This window comes from Carcharhinus amblyrhynchos, unplaced genomic scaffold (genome assembly GCF_965287045.1).
Source record: "Carcharhinus amblyrhynchos unplaced genomic scaffold, sCarAmb.v2.hapA chromosome_1312, whole genome shotgun sequence".
Lineage (NCBI taxonomy): Eukaryota > Metazoa > Chordata > Chondrichthyes > Carcharhiniformes > Carcharhinidae > Carcharhinus > Carcharhinus amblyrhynchos.
Genome location: NW_027651052.1, coordinates 19,793 through 26,406, shown reverse-complemented (window position 1 = coordinate 26,406; position 6,614 = coordinate 19,793). Strand labels below are relative to the sequence as shown.

Below are 6,614 nucleotides of genomic sequence, written 5' to 3'. Positions count from 1 at the left end.
GGGGGGGGGCAGTATGAGTTTGGGGATTGATAGAAGGCGATGGGGTAGATGGTTAAGTGTTTGCGATAGTATGTCTCACTACACTGAATGCTGTCAGTTGAATGTTTGCTTGTATTCTGTCTGTTTGTCCTCCAGGTTTGCCTGGGGGCTGATTCCAGCGATGAATTAAACATCGTGTCTCTGATATCGAAGAATACAAGCGGGAGCCAGCCCATCCCCATCGCCTCCCTGCGTCGTTCTATCCTCCCCATGGTCAGTGATTTCCTGCATCCTAGAGGTGGTACACAGAGCGAGAAAGCTTCACTCTGTATCTAACCCCGTGCTGTACCTGTCCTGGGAGTGTTTGATGGGGGACAGTGTAGAGGGAGCTTTACTCTGTATCTAACCCCGTGCTGTACCTGTCCTGGGAATGTTTGATGGGGGGGACAGTGTAGAGGGAGCTTCACTCTGTATCTAACCCCGTGCTGTACCTGTCCTGGGAGTGTTTGATGGGGGGGACAGTGTAGAGGGAGCTTTACTCTGTATCTAACCCCGTGCTGTACCTGTCCTGGGAGTGTTTGATGGGGGACAGTGTAGAGGGAGCTTCACTCTGTATCTAACCCCGTGCTGTACCTGTCCTGGGAGTGTTTGATGGGGGGGACAGTGTAGAGGGAGCTTTACTCTGTATCTAACCCCGTGCTGTACCTGTCCTGGGAGTGTTTGATGGGGGGACAGTGTAGAGGGAGCTTTACTCTGTATCTAACCCCGTGCTGTACCTGTCCTGGGAATGTTTGATGGGGGGGACAGTGTAGAGGGAGCTTTACTCTGTATCTAACCCCGTGCTGTACCTGTCCTGGGAATGTTTGATGGGGGGGACAGTGTAGAGGGAGCTTTACTCTGTATCTAACCCCGTGCTGTACCTGTCCTGGGAGTGTTTGATGGGGGGACAGTGTAGAGGGAGCTTTACTCTGTATCTAACCCCGTGCTGTACCTGTCCTGGGAGTGTTTGATGGGGGGACAGTGTAGAGGGAGCTTTACTCTGTATCTAACCCCGTGCTGTACCTGTCCTGGGAGTGTTTGATGGGGGGACAGTGTAGAGGGGGCTTCACTCTGGAATGAGGAATTGGGATTGTGAGAATGTCCGTTATTGATGGATTGTGCCTGTGTTCTGTGTAGATAAGTATCCCTGGACTTGACTGTACTCCTCCTGTTACATTCACCCTGTTGGCTGGGACTGGACCTGTCTACATCAGCGGGCAACACCTCATCAGTGAGTAAATGGAATTTAATGTTGGCAAGTGTGAGGTGGTCCACTTTGGTAGGAAGAATGGTAGGAAGGACTATTACTTACGTGGCGAAAAACTGCAGCAGGCGACGGTGCAGAGGGACCTCGGGGTCCTTGTGCATGAGTCGCAAAAACCCAGCCTGCAGGTGCAGCAGGTGGTCAGGAAGGCGAATGGGATGCTGGCCTTCATAGCGAGGGGGATTGAATATAAAAGTAGGGAGGTCTTGCTGCAGCTGTATAGGGCATTGGTGAGGCCGCAGCTGGAGTACTGTGTGCAGTTTTGGGCGCCGCACCTGCGCAAAGATATTTTGGCCTTGGAGGGAGTGCAGAGGAGGTTTACTAGGCTGATACCGGAGTTGAGGGGGTTGAGCTATGAGGAGAGGCTGAATAAACTAGGCTTGTACTCGTTAGAGTTTAGAAGAATGAGGGGAGATCTCATTGAGACGTATAAGATGATGAATGGGATGGATAGGATAGAGGTGGAGAGACTCTTCCCGCTCAGAAAGGACAGTAGGACTAGGGGGCACAGCCTCAAGATAAAGGGGGGGGGGCGGTTTAGAACGGAGTTGAGGAGGAACTTCTTCACTCAAAGGGTGGTGAATCTCTGGAATTCTCTGCCCGTTGAAGTGGTGGAGGCTGCCTCGCTAAATATTTTTAAGACGCGGGTTGATGGGTTTTTGATAGGAGAGGGGATTAAGGGTTATGGGGAGAGGGCGGGAATGTGGAACTGAGCCACGACAGATCAGCCATGATCTTATTGAATGGCGGGGCAGGCTCGAAGGGCTAGATGGCCTACTCCTGCTCCTATTTCTTATGTCCTTGTGTTCCCACTCCGGTTACAGCACAGAACTGGCCATTTGGCCCACTCTGAGCCACTTCTCACTCACTTTCCACTGTCTCGTAGCCAGCTGAACCGTGACTGTCACCGCCTAGCGACTGTGCATAGTTCCAGAACAACGGAAGCCAACTTCTTCTCGTCAAATCTCTTCCCCCACCACCAACCCCCACCCCATCCCATTCCATCCCCCACAGGGTTAGATACAGAGTAAATCTCCCTCTACGCTGTCCCCCCATCAAACACTCCCAGGACAGGGACAGCACGGGGTTAGATACAGAGTAAAGCTCCCTCTACACTGTCCCCCATCAAACACTCCCAGGACAGGTACAGCATGGGGTTAGATACAGAGTAAAGCTCCCTCTACACTGTCCCCCCATCAAACACTCCCAGGACAGGTACAGCACGGGGTTAGATACAGAGTAAAGCTCCCTCTACACTGTCCCCCCCCATCAAACACTCCCAGGACAGGTACAGCACGGGGTTAGATACAGAGTAAAGCTCCCTCTACACTGTCCCCCCATCAAACACTCCCAGGACAGGTACAACACGGGGTTAGATACAGAGTAAAGCTCCCTCTACACTGTCCCCATCAAACACTCCCAGGACAGGTACAGCACAGGGTTAGATACAGAGTAAAGCTCCCTCTACACTGTCCCCATCAAACACTCCCAGGACAGGTACAGCACGGGGTTAGATACAGAGTAAAGCTCCCTCTACACTGTCCCCATCAAACACTCCCAGGACAGGTACAGCACGGGGTTAGATACAGAGTAAAGCTCCCTCTACACTGTCCCCATCAAACACTCCCAGGACAGGTACAGCACGGGGTTAGATACAGAGTAAAGCTCCCTCTACACTGTCCCCCCCATCAAACACTCCCAGGACAGGTACAACACGGGGTTAGATACAGAGTAAAGCTCCCTCTACACTGTCCCCCCATCAAACACTCCCAGGACAGGGACAGCACGGGGTTAGATACAGAGTAAAGCTCCCTCTACACTGTCCCCCCCATCAAACACTCCCAGGACAGGTACAACACGGGGTTAGATACAGAGTAAAGCTCCCTCTACACTGTCCCCTCATCAAACACTCCCAGGACAGATACAGCACGGGGTTAGATACAGAGTAAAACTCCCTCTACACTGTCCCCCCCCGTCCCAGGACAGGTACAGCACGGGGTTAGATCCTTGTGTGCTGTCTCTGTGAAGTGTGTGAGGGGAGCACTGACCATGGAGGGGGGAATGGGTGTCCAGATCACCAACAAACTGTCCTGGTCCCCCCCCAATGCCGACACTACAGTTAAGAAAGCCCCACCAACGCCTCTACTTTCTCAGAAGACTGAGGAAATTTGGCATGTCCGCTACAGACTCTCCCCAACTTTTACAGATGCCCCATAGAAAGCATTCTTTCTGGTTGGATCACAGCTCGGTCTGGGATCCTGCTCTGCCCAAGACCGCAAGGAACTACAAAAGGGTGGTGAATGTAGCCCCCAATCCCATCACACAAACCAGCCTCCCATCCATTGACTCCGTCTACACTTCCCGCTGCCTCGGGGGGGGGAAAAGCAGCCGGTATAATTAAGGACCCCCCCCACACACACACCCCGGACATTCTCTCTTCCATCGGGAAAAAGATACAAAAGTCTGAGGTCCCGTACCGACCGACTCAAGAACAGCTTCTTCCCTGCTGCTGTCAGACTTTTGAATGGACCGACCTCGCATTAAGCTGATCTTTCTCTACACCCTCACTGTGACTGTAACACTACATTCTGCACCCTCTCTATGAACAGTATGCTTTGTCTGTATAGCACGCAAGAAACAATACTTTTCACTGTATCCCAATACATGTGCCAATAATAAATCAAATCAAAATCTCGCTGTGACTGTAACACTACATTCTGCACCCTCTCCTTTCCTTCTCTATGAATGGTATGCTTTGTCTGTGTAGCAAAGGTCACTGTCTGTGTGGAGTCTGCACATTCTCCTCGTGTCTGCGTGGGTTTCCTCTGGGTGCTCCGGTTTCCTCCCACAGTCTGAAATGTGTGGGTTGGATGGATTGGCCATGCTAAATTGCCCCTTAGTGTAAATGCAAAAGATTATGGGGATAGGGCATGGGTGGGATTGTGGTCAGAGCAGACTTAATGGGCTGAATGGCACCTCCTGCAGTGTAAGATTCTATGAACCCAGATCCCCTGAACATTAGCTGAATTTCTGGATTGAAAAATCTAGTGATGCTCTGTGTGGAGTTTGCACATTCTCCCCGTGTCTGCGTGGGTTTGCTCCCACAGTCCAAAAGATGTGTAGGTTAGGGTGGATTGGCCATGCTAAATTGTCCCTTAGTGTCCAAAGATGTGTAGGTTAGGGTGGATTGGCCGTGCTAAATTGCCCCTTAGTGTCCAAAGATGTGTAGGTTAGGGTGGATTGGCCATGCTAAATTGCCCCTTAGTGTCCAAAGATGTGTAGGTTAGGCTGGATTGGCCGTGCTAAATTGCCCCTTAGTGTCCAAAGATGTGTAGGTTAGGGTGGATTGGCCATGCTAAATTGTCCCTTAGTGTCCAAAGATGTGTAGGTTAGGGTGGATTGGCCATGCTAAATTGTCCCTCAGTGTCCAAAGATGTGTAGGTTAGGGTGGATTGGCCATGCTAAATTGTCCCTTAGTGTCCAAAGATGTGTAGGTTAGGGTGGATTGGCCGTGCTAAATTGTCCCTCAGTGTCCAAAGATGTGTAGGTTAGGGTGGATTGGCCATGCTAAATTGCCCCTTAGTGTCCAAAGATGTGTAGGTTAGGCTGGATTGGCCGTGCTAAATTGCCCCTTAGTGTCCAAAGATGTGTAGGTTAGGCTGGATTGGCCATGCTAAATTGTCCCTTAGTGTCCAAAGATGTGTAGGTTAGGCTGGATTGGCCATGCTAAATTGTCCCTTAGTGTCCAAAGACGTGTAGGTTAGGGTGGATTGGCCATGCTAAATTGTCCCTTAGTGTCCAAAGACGTGTAGGTTAGGGTGGATTGGCCATGCTAAATTGTCCCTCAGTGTCCAAAGATGTGTAGGTTAGGGTGGATTGGCCGTGCTAAATTGTCCCTTAGAGTCAGGGGGATTAGCAGCGTAAATATGTGGGGTTACACGGATAGGGTGGGATTGTTGTTGGCGCAGACCCTGGGCCGAATGCCTCCTTCTGTACTGTAAGGATTCTACAGGTTTACAGCACAGAAACATGCCCTTTTGCTCAACTTGTCCATGCCCCCCAGTTTTTGCCTCTGAGCTATGAGCCAGGGTCCCCAGAATATTAGTTGAGTTTCCGGGTTAGTAGTCTCACAACTCTCGGCCATCTCCTCTATCCACAGATGTGCCCTTGAAACCTCAGTGGGTGGAAGGGAGGGGAGGGGGGCTGTGAGGAGCGTCGATTGTGTTAGGAGGCGCTTGCCGCTGGGGATTTGGGTTGTTTTAGCCCCCCAGTATCGAACCCCGGCCTCACTAGACCCCATTATTTATTTCCCCCTTCTCTTTTTGTCCCCTGCAGTTGAAGGACACGTGACCTCGGACTCGGGAAGTGAAGTAAGCTGAACGGCAGAAGGGTGGGGAAGAGGAGGAGGCGGAACCCTGTTCCCCTCGGGGGTGACCCCCTTCTCTCTCTGTCCTGTCTGCTCTCCCCGGGAGAGCTCGATGCTTGCTACGAGCTCCCGGGATGGATTAGCTGGGGTCGGAGCTGGAGAGCGTGAGATTTAAGAGTTGCTTGTTGGTGTCTCCCGAGTGCCGCGTTGCTGGAATTATTGGGAATCTGGGAATGATATTAAATCTCGCCATGTCTCTGATCTGGTGTCGGTCTGTGAATGCGCGCAAAAGTGCCCAAACTCTGTGCCAAGCAGTTCCAACCCACCAAGAAACCTGGCGCTAAATCATAGAATGTTATTTCGTGCTTACGTTAGCCTTGCTTAGGTTGGCAGGTGGCACCCCAGTGCCCAGGCAGTGACCCCCTCCAACAAGAGAGTCATAGAGGTTTCCAGCCTCTCCTTTCTCAGAAGGCTAAGGAAATTTGGCATGTCCGCTACGACTCTCACCAACTTTTACAGATGCCCCCATAGAAAGCATTCTTTCTGGTTGGATCACAGCTCGGTCTGGGATCCTGCTCTGCCCAAGACCGCAAGGAACTACAAAAGGGTGGTGAATGTAGCCCCCAATCCCATCACACAAACCAGCCTCCCATCCATTGACTCTGTCTACACTTCCCGCTGCCTCGGGGGGGGGGGAAAAGCAGTCAGCATAATTAAGGACCCCCCCCCCCCACACACACCCCGGACATTCTCTCTTCCACCTTCTTCCGTCGGGGGAAAAAGATACAAAAGTCTGAGGTCCCGTACCGACCGACTCAAGAACAGCTTCTTCCCTGCTGCTGTCAGACTTTTGAATGGACCGACCTCGCATTAAGCTGATCTTTCTCTACACCCTCGCTGTGACAGTAACACTACATTCTGCACCCTCTCTATGAACAGTATGCTTTGTCTGTACAGCGCGCAAGA

The 6,614-nt window shown here is 51.6% G+C and overlaps 1 long non-coding RNA gene across 1 annotated transcript; it reads left to right on the top strand.

Annotated features, from left to right (window-relative positions):
• The first annotated feature begins 140 nt into the window (after window positions 1–140).
• Window positions 141–6,008, top strand: LOC145340704 (uncharacterized). Its single transcript, XR_013886281.1, has 3 exons — window positions 141–252; window positions 1,156–1,249; window positions 5,618–6,008. It is a non-coding gene; the product is annotated as an uncharacterized LOC145340704 (long non-coding RNA).
• The last annotated feature ends 606 nt before the right edge of the window (window positions 6,009–6,614 follow it).